The sequence below is a fragment of the Saimiri boliviensis genome, chromosome X (assembly GCF_048565385.1).
Source record: "Saimiri boliviensis isolate mSaiBol1 chromosome X, mSaiBol1.pri, whole genome shotgun sequence".
In the NCBI taxonomy this organism is placed as follows: domain Eukaryota; kingdom Metazoa; phylum Chordata; class Mammalia; order Primates; family Cebidae; genus Saimiri; species Saimiri boliviensis.
Window position 1 is genome coordinate 115,214,422 of NC_133470.1, and position 14,478 is coordinate 115,228,899.

A 14,478-nucleotide genomic window follows, 5' to 3' on the forward strand; every position below is an offset into this window, starting at 1 on the left:
TAATGGACTTTGGCAAAGGTCATCAACGAATGCTAAACCCTTTGAGAAAAAGTTTAGTAAGGAACAGGCCAATCACATCTCATCGCTAAATCAATCTCTTCACTAAAAATGAAGAAGACATGATGTGTCTTCTGATTGATGCAATAGAATGTACACAGCACCACTTACAAAGTATTTTTGCCAAAAGAAATGAACATTAAATAAATTAATTCTGTAGTCTATTTCTAAATACTAGTTTATAAGAAATTTTTAAAAAGATGGAGCAAATTAAATGGTATCTGGTAATCAATCAAATGCAATAAATGGGACATTTTAAGGGACAAATCACTCAATTTCTTCAATAACCTGGGAAGAAAAGAGGGAGGAAAAGTTGTTATAGAATATAAAAGACTTAAGAAACACTGCCACAAAAATGTGTGTGACCTAACTGGATCTTGATTCAAACTAACAATTTTTTAAGAAAACAGAAAAATTTGAATATGGGCTAGGTAAGAGATCATATTAGTCAATTATTATTGACCTTGACAGAAATGATAGTACCATTGTGATTACATTTTTTAAACTCTTTATTAGTTTTTTAGAAAGTTATTTAAATTATATATATATATGTGTGTGTGTGTGTGTGTGTGTGTATGTACATAGACATGTGCATGCACACACACACATACACTATATATATCCTTTAAAAAATACATTGATTCTGGCCAGGCACAGTGGCTCATGCCTGTAATCCTAGCATTTTGGGAAGCCACGACAAGTGGATCACTTGAGGTCAGGAGTTCAAGACCAGCCTGGCAAACATGGTGAAACCCTGTCTTTACTAAAAATACAAAAAATTAGCTGGGCGCAGGGTGCGTGCTTGTAATCCCAGTTACTTGGGAAGCTGAGGCAAGAGAATCGCTTGAACCCAGGAGGCAGAGGTTGAAGTGAGCCAAGATTGCACCAGTGTACCCCAGCCTGGATGATAAAGTGAGACTCTGTCTCAAAAACAAAACAAAACAAATACATTGATTCTACAAGTGGGAAGGTTAGGTATTGGTTGAAAGAGTAGATTTGTTTTCTTAGCTTGGTTGCTAAGTTAGGTTGCTAAGCAGCAGCAGAGAGACATACAGAAGCACCTTAAGCCTTTGATTTGAGAACTTACATTTAAGTCTGTAATCCATGTTGAGTCAATTCTTGAATATGGTATAAAGTAAGTCTCCAATTTTATTCTGCAGCATGTGGATACCCAGTTTTCCCAATACTATCTATAAAAGAGACTTTCCTTTCCTCATTGTGTATTCTTGGTGCCTTTATCAAAAACTAGCTAACCATATATGCACGGTTTTATTTTTTATTTCTGAGGTCTCTTTTTCTTTCCATTGGTCTATGTGTCTGTTTTTATGCTGGTATCATATTGCTTTGATTACTATAACTTTGTAATATAGTTTGAAATCAAAGAATGTGATGCCTCCAGCTTTATTCTTTTTTCTCAATATTGCTTTGGCTATTCAGGGTCTTTTGCGGTTCCATATGAACTTTAGGATTGTGTTTTCTATCTCTGTGAAATATGCCATTGGAAATTTAATAGGGATTGATTGCATTGAACCTGTAGATCACTTTGGGTATTCCAGACATTTTGATAATATTAATTCTTCCAATTCATGAATATGATATATTTACCATTTATTTTTGTAATATAATTTTCCATTTTTAAAATAAATTTTCCATTGCTTTTATAATACAATTTATTTCATCAATGTTTTATAGTTTTCAGTGTACAGATCCTTCACCTCCTTGGTTAAATATTTTCCTAAGTATTTTATTCTTTTTAATGCTAGAATGAAATTGGACCCTTTTCTTACACCATGTGCAAAAGATAACTGAAAATGGATTAAAAACTTAAATAGGTCTGAAATAAGGTCTAAAACCACACAATTCCTACAAGAAAGCATAGAGGAAAAGCTCAACTTTTGTCTTGGCAGTGATTTTTTTCTTTTGACATGACACCAAAAACACAGGCAACCAAAGAAAAAATAAACAAATGGGACTACACAGCAAAAGAAACAATCAACAAAATGAAAATACAACTTACAGCATGGGAAAATATTATAAACCATATATCTGATAAGGAGTTAATATCTAAGATATATATAATATATATAATGTATAAGAAAATCGCACAACACAATAGCAAAAAATAATAATAACCTGGGTATAAAATGCGCAAATGATCTGAATAAACATTTTTCCAAAGAAGATATGCAAATGGTCAGCAGGTATATAAAAAGACGCTCAACCTCACTAATCATCAGGAAAATGTAGATAAAAATAATCATGAGGTATCATTTCATACCTGTTCAGATGGCTATTATCAAATAGACAGGAGTAACATGTGTTGGAGAGGGTATAGAGTAAAGGGACTCCTTATGCACTGTTGGTGTAAATGTAAATTAGTTAAACCCCTATGGAAAAGAGCATAGTGGTCTCTTGTGTTAATCAGGGTTCTCTAGAGGGAGTGAACTAATAGGATAAATGTTTATAAAAAGGGGAGCTTATTAAGGAGCATTGGCTTACCCAATCACAAGGTGAGGTCTCACAATAGGCTGCCTCCAAGCTGAGGAGCAAGGAAACCAGTCCAAGTCCCAAAACCTCATAAGTAGGGAAGCCAACAGTGTAACAGCCTTCAGTCTGCCAATTTTAGGTATATAGCCACATGAAATGAAATCACTATGTCAAAGAGATATATATGTTCCCATATTTATCGCAGCACTATTCACACTAGCCAAGATATGAAATCAACCTAAGGGTCCATCAATGGATTAACAGATGAAGAAAATGTCACACACACACAAACACACTCCCCCACTACACACACACACAAACACACACACACACACACACACACAGGGGTGGGGGGACAGAGAGAGAGAGAGAGAATATTATTCTGTGATATAAAAGAAGGAAATTCTGACACTTGTGGCAACATGAATGAACCTGGAGGACATTATGCTAAGTGAAATAAGCCAGATACAAAAAGACAAATGCTGAATGATCTCACTTATATGTGAAATCTTAAAAAGCTAAAAATCACAGAAGCAGAGAGTAGAGCAGCAGTTGCCAGGGGCAACCTGTGGTGGGGGGATGGGGAGAAGTTGGTCAAAGGGTACAAACTTTCACTTATAAGATGAACCAGTTGTGGGACTCTGATATACAGTATGGGTGGTGATAAAGGTGTTAATTTATTTGATTGTGAAACATTTCACAATGTATATGTATATTAAATCATTACACTGTACACCTGGATTATATTAAATCTTCATCTATTAAATATTTCTAAAAGACTTTAGCATTAGGTTAAAGAAAATGAGTGACACCATTGTGCTCACAAATCCACCACTTGAAAGTCCCACAAAATTAGCTGGCCATTAAGGCTGCCAAGGCTGGAAATCAATAAAGCTTGTGATCCAGAAGTTGATGAGAGAAATCATCCAGGACTCCAACATAGATTTCAGTTTCCAGAGTGCAGCCATAGAGTGCTTCAGAAGACTGTTGAAGCATACCTGGTGCTGTTATTGAAGATTTTAACCTGTGAGTCATCCGTGATGAAAGAGTCTCTAACTTGCCTTAGGATGCCCTGTTAGCCTGCTTGATGTGGTGAAAAAGAGCTTAAGGCAGTTTTTATGGTGTTTAGTAGTAAATTATGCAAAATGTTTTAACTTGTGACTTTATTGGAAGGAAATTTTTTTTTTTTTTTTTTTTTTTTTTTTTTTTTTTTTTTTTGAGACGGAGTTTCGCTCTTGTTACCCAGGCTGGAGTGCAATGGCGCGATCTCGGCTCACCGCAACCTCCGCCTCCTGGGTTCAGGCAATTCTCCTGCCTCAGCCTCCTGAGTAGCTGGGATTACAGGCATGTGCCACCATGCCCAGCTAATTTTTTGTATTTTTAGTAGAGACGGGGTTTCAGAATGTTGACCAGGATGGTCTCGATCTCTCGACCTTGTGATCCACCCGCCTCGGCCTCCCAAAGTGCTGGGATTACAGGTTTGAGCCACCGTGCCTGGCCGGAAATATTTATATATTGCATTTAAGCTTAAGTCATCCCATCATTCAAGATGGTATGAAAAATAACTATTCAGATTCAGCGATGTGAGCATTGTTGTTCAAGTGTGGCAAATTGCTAGTATGAAGAATGGGTGGATGATAGTTCTTCCATGTTTCTGTATATTAATGAGTTGTTGGGTAGTAATTACAATAATAGAGTTGATTAAATGCATTCGAGGGCATTTTTTCAATAATATTGTTTATGACTTGATCTAATTGTTCAATAATCAAGGCTATTAAAAAAGAACCTGAATCTGAATAAGCACCAACAGCCAACCAATAATTTATACTAAATAAATTATTACAAAATAAAGAGGACAGAGAAGCATGTTAAAAACTATGGGAAAGCTTTTGGCAAAATACAGGATGTGAAAACCTCTACTGAACAAACCACCCAGTTTCTTCAACAAATAAATTGCCAAAAATAAAGAGATAGGAGGGGAACCTATAAATTAAAGTAAATATAAGAGACGTATCAACCAATAACAGTGTATGGATGGCAAGTGTGGGATAGGGTGGGGTAGAGTTGGGAAAGTAGTGGGGATATAATGATGCAACAAGATTGATTATTAGTTAATAATTGTTGAATCTGGGTGATGGGAATGTGGGGTTTCTTTATACTGTTCTGTCTACTTTTGTATCATAATGAACATATAAATTATACCTTCCCCCCCCCAAAAAAAAAAAAACAAACCCAGGGTCTAAGGAATTTGACCATATACCTTTGTGATAGAACATGGACTTTTCTGGCCAGGTGCCGTGGCTCACGCCTGTAATCCCAGCACTTTGGGAGGCCGAGGCGGACAGATCACAAGGTCAGAAGTTTGAGACCAGTCTGGCCAATATAGTGAAACCCTGTCTCTACTAAAATACAAAAAATTAGCTGGGTGTGGTGATGCACACCTGTAATCCCAGCTACTCGGGAGGCTGAGGCAGCAGAATCGAGTGAACCCGGGAGACAGAGGTTGCAGCTAGCCGAGATCACACCATTGCACTCCAGCCCTGGCACAGTATGAGACTTTGTCTCAAAAACAAAGCAAAAAAAAAAAAAAAAACAAAGAACACGGACTTTTCCACAGGTGAAATGTAAAGTTTCCTTAGATAGATAGATCAATAGACAGATAGATAGATATTTTATTTTTATTTTTTTTATACTTTCAACTTTTACATTCAGGGGTACATTTGCAGGTTTGTTACATGGGTATACTTCATGATGCTGAGGTTTGGGGCACAATTGATCCCATCACCCAGGTAGTAAGCATGGCACCCAAATGGTAGTTTTTCAGCATTTGCCCACCTCTGTCACTCCCCGCTCTTATTAGTCCCCAGTGTCTGCTGTTCCCATCTTTATATCTTTGTGTACCAAATGTTTAACTCCCACGTATAAGTGGGAATATGCTTATGATAATGGCCTCTAGCTGTATTCATGTTGCTGCAAAGGACATGATTTTGTTCTTTTTTATGAGTGTATAGTATATCATGGTGTCTATGTACCACATTTTCTTTATACAATCCACCATTGATGGGCATCTAGGTTGATTCCATATTTTTGCTACTGTGTATCATCCTGTGATGAACATACAAGTGCATGTGCCTTTTTGGTATAATAGAATGCTTAGTTTTCTTTTAGATATATACCCAGTAATGGGACTGCTGGGTCAAACAGTAGTTCTAAGTTCTTTGAGAAATCACCAAACTGCTTTTCACAGTGGTTGAACTAATTAACATTCACACCAACAGTGTATACGTGTTTGCTTTTCTCTGCAGCCTTGTCAACATTTGCTGCTTTTTTACTTTTTTAATAATAGCCATTCTAACTGGTGCGAGATGATATCTCATTGTGATATTGATTTGCATGTCTCCAATGATTAGTGATGTGGAGCATTTGTTCATATGATTTTTGGCCACTTCTCTTTTGAGAAGTGCCCGTTTATGTCTTCAGCACACTTTTTAATGGGGTTGTGTTTCACTTGTTGAATCATTATAGATTCTGATATTCGACATTTGTCAGATGCATAGTTTTGAATATTTTCTCCCATTCTGTAGGTTGTCTGTTTACTCTGTTGATAATTTATTTTTCTGTTTCTTTATTTTTTGTCAGTTTATTTTTGCTTTTGACACAGGATCTGGCTCTGTCTCCCAGGCTGGAGGCACAATCTTTGTTCACTGCAACCTTCACCTCTGGACTCAAGTGATCTTCCCACCTCGGCCTCCTGAATAGCTGGGACTACAAGCACCGGCTAATTTTCCTATTTTTGTAGAGATAGGGTTTTGCCATGTTGCCCAGGCTTGTCTTGAACTCCTGAGCTCAAGAAATCCACCCACCTCAGCCTCCCAAAGTGCTGGGATTATAGGCCTTTTTCTTTAGTTTAATTAGGTTCCACTTGTCAATTTTTGTTTTTGTTGCAATTACTTGTGAGGACTTAACCAGGAATTTTTTTTCCAAGGCCAATGTCCAGAATGGTATTTCCTAGGTTTTCTAGAATTCATATAGTTTAAGGTCTTACATTTAAATCTTTACTCCATCTTGAGTTAATTTTCGTATATGGTAAAATTTATGGATCCAGTTTCATTCTTCTGCAAATGGCTAGCCAGTCATCCCCACACAATTACTGAATAAAGAGTCCTTTCTCATTGCTTATTTTTGTTGGCTTTGTCAAAGATCAGATGCCTATAGATATGCGGCTTCATTTCTAGGTTCTTTGTTCTGTTTCATTGGTCTATTTGTCCATTCTTGTATCAGTACCATGCTGTTTGGGTTACTGTAGCCTTCTAGTATAGTTTGATGTTAGGTAATGTGATGCCTCCAGCTTTGTTCTTTTAGCTTAGGATTGCTTTGGCTCTTCAGACTCTTTTTTAGTTCCATATGCATTTTACAATAATGTTTAGTAATTCTGTGAAAAATGACTTTGGTAGTTTGATAGGAATTGCATCAACTCTGCAAATTGTTTTGGGCAGTATGGCCATTTTAACAATATAGATTTTTCCAAATCATGAGCATGGAATGCTTTTCCATTTATTTGTGTTGTCTCTGATTTCTTTCAACAAGTTTTGTAGTTCTTTTAGTAGAGACCCTTTACCTCCTTAGTTGGCTGTATTCCTAGGTACTCACATTTTTGGGGCTATTATAAATTAGATTGTGTTCCTGATTTGATTCTCAGCTTGAACATTATTGGTGTATATCCAGGAACCTAAGCTAGTTCCCTCTAGCCCTTCTAAAAGACATTAACTCATTCATGAGGGTATAGCCCTCATGACTTAATCACTTTCCAAAAGGCTCCACCTCTTGATTGAGGATTAAGGATTAAAGAAACTTAATTGAGGATTAAGTTTCAACACATAAATCTTGGAGGACACATTCGAACCATAGCAGGAAGGCTCATAACTTCCATCAGGTTCTCAAGGAATATCAACAATCACTGCCTTGAACAAAGGCAACACTCACAGACACACAAACACACACACATTCATCCTGTCTTTAGGGATTTTTCAGTTTCTGATCTCATCCTGGCAGGCACTGTAGCTGTTTCTGCACATGAAAAATAGTTGACCTGATCTCACCTACCACTTCTTTTCTTTTCTTTTCCTTTCTTTTTTTTTTTTTTTACTTTACTTTTGTTTCTTTCTTTTTTACCTTCTTTCCTTTTTTCATTCTTTCTTCTTTTTTTGGCACTTACTTTTGGAATCTTCCCTGTCTTGATGTTTACTTCTCTGGCTATAAGGCCTTGCACTATGTGCCCATGATTATACCACATATGATAAGCCATTTCCAGCTACATCATTCTCACACCTACTAACCCTGAACTCTACCTTCACCTCATCCTACCTGGGTTATCCCACTCCCATTTTCCTGGTCCTCATCCTTCCAAACATACCTACTAATAAATGATCCCTCCCTAAAGCCTCAGATCTCTGTCCCTAACCATTCTTTGTCTCAGCTCCTCACCTGGCCCTCCGCATCTGATGAGCACAGAATTACTAAGAAAGTAGTCTAGTTTGGAAAAAAATGGTTCATGTAGTGAAGCAAAGGGAGATGAAATTAGACTGAATTAAGTTCAGATCAAGTTTCAAAGGTCCTTGAAGTAAGGCTGACACAATGAATATTTCCACCATGGGAAAATGGGGAACCACTGGACATATTATAACTGGGAATATAGCATGACTAAAACAATGCTTTAGGACAGCATTTCTGGAAAAAAAAAAAAGGTGTTGTATATAATATTAATTGATGTTACATGAAAAATGTTATATGTTCAATTAAATCTGAGGAATGTTGAGTTAAAGTTAGAGATGTGTCTTTATTACAGGACTTCTCAGACCCTTTAACATGATAATAAACATAGTGAATCTTCAGGAGGGATGTGAATGTGCCCTGTTTCTTAACCTCACATTAGCACAAAACGCTCCTTTTAGCATGTATCAGGGCTGATGTTCCCACAAAGCACAGTTGGAGAAACGGGAATTTAGGAAGATTGATCCGGCAAAAGTGTGCAAGAGAATTTGAAGTGAGATGAACCTGAGCCAGGAGACTATTGGCAGCAAAGCAGGAATAGTGGAACAGCAGACCACACTGCCCTCAGCAATGAGAATCAAGTGGAACAGGTGATCCCAGAGGCTTTGTGAAAAACAACAGTGCGGATTGAGGTTAAACATCTGGTGGCAGACTGAAACCATGCTTTATACTTTTATATTGTAGCATCAAGCAGAAAACTTCGCATGTGAGAGAAATATGTATTCTTTCGGTCACTATTTTATTTCCTGCCCAGACATTTAATAAAATTATTTTTTCTGTTCCATGTTAAAAGTTTACCTTGTGTTTTTGTATAATTGGTACAATTTGCAAAATGTCTCCCACCTTTCATTAGCTCACTGTTCACATTGCAACTAAAAAGGAGATTGGAAGCTATCTAAACAATTTCTTTCTATCCACTTACAAAGCTGATTGTGTACTTTGGTGAGAGTTTGGGACTGCGAGTTTTTGTTTGAAAGAAAAGGGAGAGAATAAGTAGGAGTAAGATAAAGAGGGAACAGTCTATCCTAGGGATGTTTTAATTTGTTACTCAGTCCCTCATCCTCACTCCAAGAGCTTTCTAGGATATTTAGCCAATAGCTATATAGGTTACAATGTTGATTACATTAAAAAAAAAAAAAACCCTCAACATTAACAGTTAACAAATTCATAGCCAGAGAAGTCTGACTGAGCTAACAAATTCCTAAGCACAACTAGGGGTAAATTTCCTTGGTTAATCAGAGTTTGCAGAGTTAGTACCCATGACTTAAAATCCTCATGTCATGAATCTCTTAATTGATGCTAAGTTCGTTATAACAAATTGTGGAGTTAAGTTTGTTCTCCCAAGAAATAACATTAGCTTCACCTTTCTGGTAACATTTTAAAATTAACCAACATGTTTCTAAGACTTCTGCTAGCCCTTTTAGCAGAGGCAGTCCTGGTAAAAGCAGAAGGGGCATGGTTTCTTTAAAAAGCTCAAATAGCCTTGAGTCTTTCATCCTCACCATCAGGATCAATATGACCACCAGAGATTCTTAGATGATAAATGCAACCCCAGTTTAGGCAGAGCTTGACTGAACTGGCATCTTCTTGAGCGAAAATCTATCACCAAGAATGCTGCTTTATTTAGATAAACTTACAGACAGCAAAATCCACATATAGTCTGTGCCTGTTTCCTCATCTGTAAAATGGAGATGATAACAGTACCTACTTCATATGGTTGAGGTAAAATTCAATGAGTTCATACATGTGAAATGCTTAGTACAGCACCTGACAACAATAAGTGCTCATTAAGTATTAACCATTTTTACCATTATTTATTATGGTTAGTGTTAGATTAATACATTATCAAAAAGCCCAACGATCTAACAAGATACAACCACATAGTGGTTGGCAGAGACATTTCCTTTTAGGAGTTTAGTCAATTTATGTCATTCATATATACCTTCCTAATCCAGCAATCTCATTTCTGGGTATTTACCGAAAAGATTTTATATCAGTTTGTCAAAGAGATGTCTGCACTCCCATGTTCATGGCAGCACTATTCATGTTGACCAGGTTATGGAATCAAGCCAAGTATTCATCATTAGGTGAACAGATAAAGAAAATGTGGTATATATACATAAGGAATACTATTCAGCTCTGTGTGTGTGTGTGTGTGTGTGTGTGTGTGGGTGTGTGTGTGTGTGTTTTAATTTTTATTTTAGGTTTGGAAATACATGTGAATATATGCCATCTCAAAAGAAAAAAAAAGAATGGGCATATCGTAAGAGTCTGGCCACTTTTCTGTAGGGCTGCTGAAGTATGCTTGGCACCCACTTCAGTCCCTAGTCACCTCAGATTTTCCAGAACCTGGGGGTGTCACCAGTGAAGGCTGCAAAAAGGCAAAGATGGCAGCCTGTCCCTTTTTCTGGGAACTTTGTCCCAAGGAGATATGGACCTGTTGCTGACCCAAAGGCACCTGTAGGAAGTGGCTGGAGATACTAGTTTGGAGATCCCACCCAGTGAGGAGGAACAGGATCAAGACTCACTTTAAAAAGCAGTTTGGCAGCGTTTTGGTAGAGCAGCTGTGCTATGCTGGGAGTACACTTGTACTATGCTGCAAGTATACCTGTAATCTCAGCAGTTTGAGAGGTTGAGGCAAGTGGATCACCTGAGGTCAGAAGTTCGAGACCACTCTGAAGTCCAAAGGCTAAAAGAGCTAAGTCACCCAAACAGCAAAGAAGCAGCCTGCCTCTCCCTCTGGGAGCTCCATCCTAGGGAGAATTAAGATCTCTGTCAGCCGGAGAGCTCAGGCACGGGTGGCCAGAGGTCCCAGTCCCATCCAGTGAGGAGGAATGGGATCAGGTACCTGCTTAAAGCAGCTGTCTGGCCATGTTTTGGTAGAGGAGCTGTGTTGTGCTGGAGGATTCGGCCTTCAGCTCAAACTCCAAAGCCTGAAGGCTGGAATGGCTAAGACATCCAAACAGCAAAGACAGTGACCAACCCCTCCCTGAGAGCCCCTTCTTAAAGAGGTACAATGCAGCTACTGGTAGCTGGCTGGAATTCCAAGCCAGTGGGTCTTGTGAGGTGCCACAGAAGTGGGGTGTGTGGGTGTTGCTGCTCAGCCCCCTGGATTCAGCCTCTTTCCTAGGGATATGTACAGGAGTCTAACCTCCCACTTTACCAGAGCTGCAGCTACTTTTGCCGGAAAGTCCAAGAATCTCAGACTCCTCACATACATGCCTGAGTGGCAGCTCTGCCAAGACTCCAGGTGGCTCTGTCAGACTGAAGACTGAAGACCCTGGTGGAGTGGGTTCACAAGGTGATCTCCTGGTTGCCAAGATCTGTGGGAGAAGCGCAGTTTCCCTGAGATGTTCATTCACCATACTTCCCTGGGTAGGGGAGGATCCTCTGGCTCCATGTTGTTCCTAGGCAGGCTGTCGTCCTGTCTTGATTTTCTTTGTTCTCTGTGGGTCAGGTTGTTTCCTCGATTAATCCCAATGTGACTGCCTGGATGTTTCAGTTGAAGGCGTTGTATTTATTTGCCCCTTCTTTTCCTCTATCTGACAGCCATGCACACTGACTGCTTCTAGTTGGCTATCTTGGACACTCCCTCCCCACCCCCCGCCCTGCCATTCAGCCTTTTGAAAGAAAGAAATTTGGCCATGCGTGGTAGCTCACACGTGTAATCTCAGCTCTCTGGGAGGCCAAGGCGGGTGGATCACCTGAGGTCAGGAGTTCGAGACCAGCCTGGCCAATATGGTGAAACCCCATCTCTAGTAAAAATACAAAAATTAGCTGGGCATGGTGGCACATGCGTGTAATCCCAGCTACTGCAGAGGCTGAGGCAGGAGAATTGCTTGAACCCAGGAGGCAGAGGTATGAGAAAAGATCATGCCATTGCACTCCAGCCTGGGCAACAAGAGTAAAACTCTGAAAAAAGAGAGAGGAAAAAAAAAGAGAGAGAGAGAGAGAAAGGGTCTACGGCCATACCACCCTGAATGCTCCCGATCTCATCTGATCTCAGAAGCTAAGCAGGGTCAGGCCTGGTTAGTACCTGAATGGGAGAAAGAAAGAAAGGAAGGAAAGAAGTTATAGCTAGGGAATGTTGGTATGCATCTGTAGTGCTACCTACTCAGGAGGCTAAGGCAAGAGGATTGCTTGAGCCCAGGAGTTCAAGTCCAGCCTAGGCAACATAGCAAGACCCCATTCCTTAAAAAAGGAAGAAAATTTTGTCATTTGCAACAACAACATGGATGGAATTGGAGAGCATTTTGCTGGGTAAAGTAAGTTAGAACAGAAAGGCAAATACTGCATGTTCTCAATTATATGTGGGATTTTTTAAAAATTGAACTCATAGAAGCAGAGAGCAGAATGGTAGTTAACAGAGGCTGGGTGTGGGGAGAATGGGGAGATGATGGTCAAAAAATATAAATAGAACAGGTGTAGTGGCTCATGCCTGTAACCCCAACACTTTGGGAGACAAAAGTGGGAGGATCGCTTGAGGCCAGGAGTCAGAGAATAGCCTGAGTAACATAGTGAAACCGCATCTCTACTAAAAATGAAAAAATTAGCTGGGTGTAGTGGCATGCACTTGTGGTCCCAGCTACTCAGAAGGCTGAGGCAGGAGGATCACTTAAGCCCAGGAGGTGGAGGACACAATGATCCATGATCACATCACTGCACTCCAGCCTGGGCAACAGTGCTAGACCTTGTCTTAAAAATACACACACTCACACACACATGCACTAACTTATTCCTTAGGAGAAAAAAAGGGGTTTTTTTAGATCTATTGCACAGCATGGTAAATGCAGTTAGTAACAGTGTATTGTGCATTTCAAAATTGCTAAGACAGTAAATTACAAATGTTCTCACCACAAAAAACGGTACATATTTTAGGTGATGGATACTTTAATTACTTTGAATTAATTGTTATACATGGTATTCATAAACTACAATATCACTTTGTACCTCACAAACATAAACACCTATAAATTGTCCATTTATAATAAAATTAATAAAAATAAATTGAGACTAAGTCTTTCTCTCATGCATCCTTAAAGCCCATTTCTACTACAGAAACCTGTCTATGTAATCCTGAGTTTACTTACTATATAAGCTCCTTCAAATGTCCCCATAAACCAATACCAGCTGAAACACTCAACTCTCCATAAAGACAGCAACAAAACAAGACTATGATGAGAATCCTCCTAAGTTTTTTTTTTTGTTTTTTTGTGGGGTGGGGGGCAATGGAGTCTTGCTCTGTCACCCAGCCTGGAGTACAATGGCGCAATCTCAGCTCACTGCAACTTCCACCTCCCTGGTGCAAGTGATTCTCATGCAGCAGCCTCCTGAGTAGCTGGGATTACAGGTGTGCACCACCACACCCAGCTAATTTTTGTATTTTTACTAGAGACAAGGTTTCATCACGTTGGCCAACCTGGTATCACACTACTGGCCTCAAGTCATCTGCCCACCTCAGCCTTCCAAATTTCTGGGATTACAGGCATGAGCCACCACGCCTGGCCAGAACCAAGTCTTTTTCACATTTCATTCCCTAGTGTCTAGTGCAGGGCCTGGCCTGAAATAGATGCTCAGTGACATTTCTTTGTTTTATACAACACAAGAAGGAAGAAGCAATTCTCAGCCTTCCTTAGCAGATGCCACAGCATCAGCCAGTAAAGGAAATGAGAGAGAGGGGCTATCATATACAGAATGAAGGGAAATACGACAAGGCTCTCATTCAAGTCATTTTTTCTCACATTAGATGCAAAGTCATTACTCCTACACAGTTTCAACAATCTGTAATTAACCACCCAGCAGTTTGGTGTGGTAGACATCTAGTAGCACCAAAACAGCTTCCTATCCAAAGTGGCCCCAACAGTTGCCTGTCATGCTGCCTTATCTGCTCAGTATAGTCTTCACTCTAAATGGTTAGGTTTTTTTTTTTTTTCACTGTCAAGGGTGAACATGTAGCAGAACTAGGGTCATCAGACTAAGTGTAGAGAGCCAGATCTCAGCTCTGATAGCTCTTTTGTAAGCAACCTATGATTCTTCAAGCCTCTTGAATTCTGTATTATAATAGCCTGTTACATTGGACTCAGTTAGGTATATGGTAAGCACATGGTTCTCCTGCCTAATAATGTTAGAATACATCCACCTAGAGTTGGTGTCCAATCACCTTGTACTCTATGTTTATGTCTGACATCTTTCTCTGACACAGTGGCAGAGAGCACATAAGCCAAGTTACCCTTACCCATGGTTTCAGAGACATGATGGATCCAAGGTCCTAGCTGCATAGGAAATCCAAGAGTGTAAATTTTAAAAAATTGGTAGGAATTGTATAAAGCCAAATTTGAAGAAAAAGCCAAGAAAACTTAAGAATCAAGAATGTCAAAAGCAGTA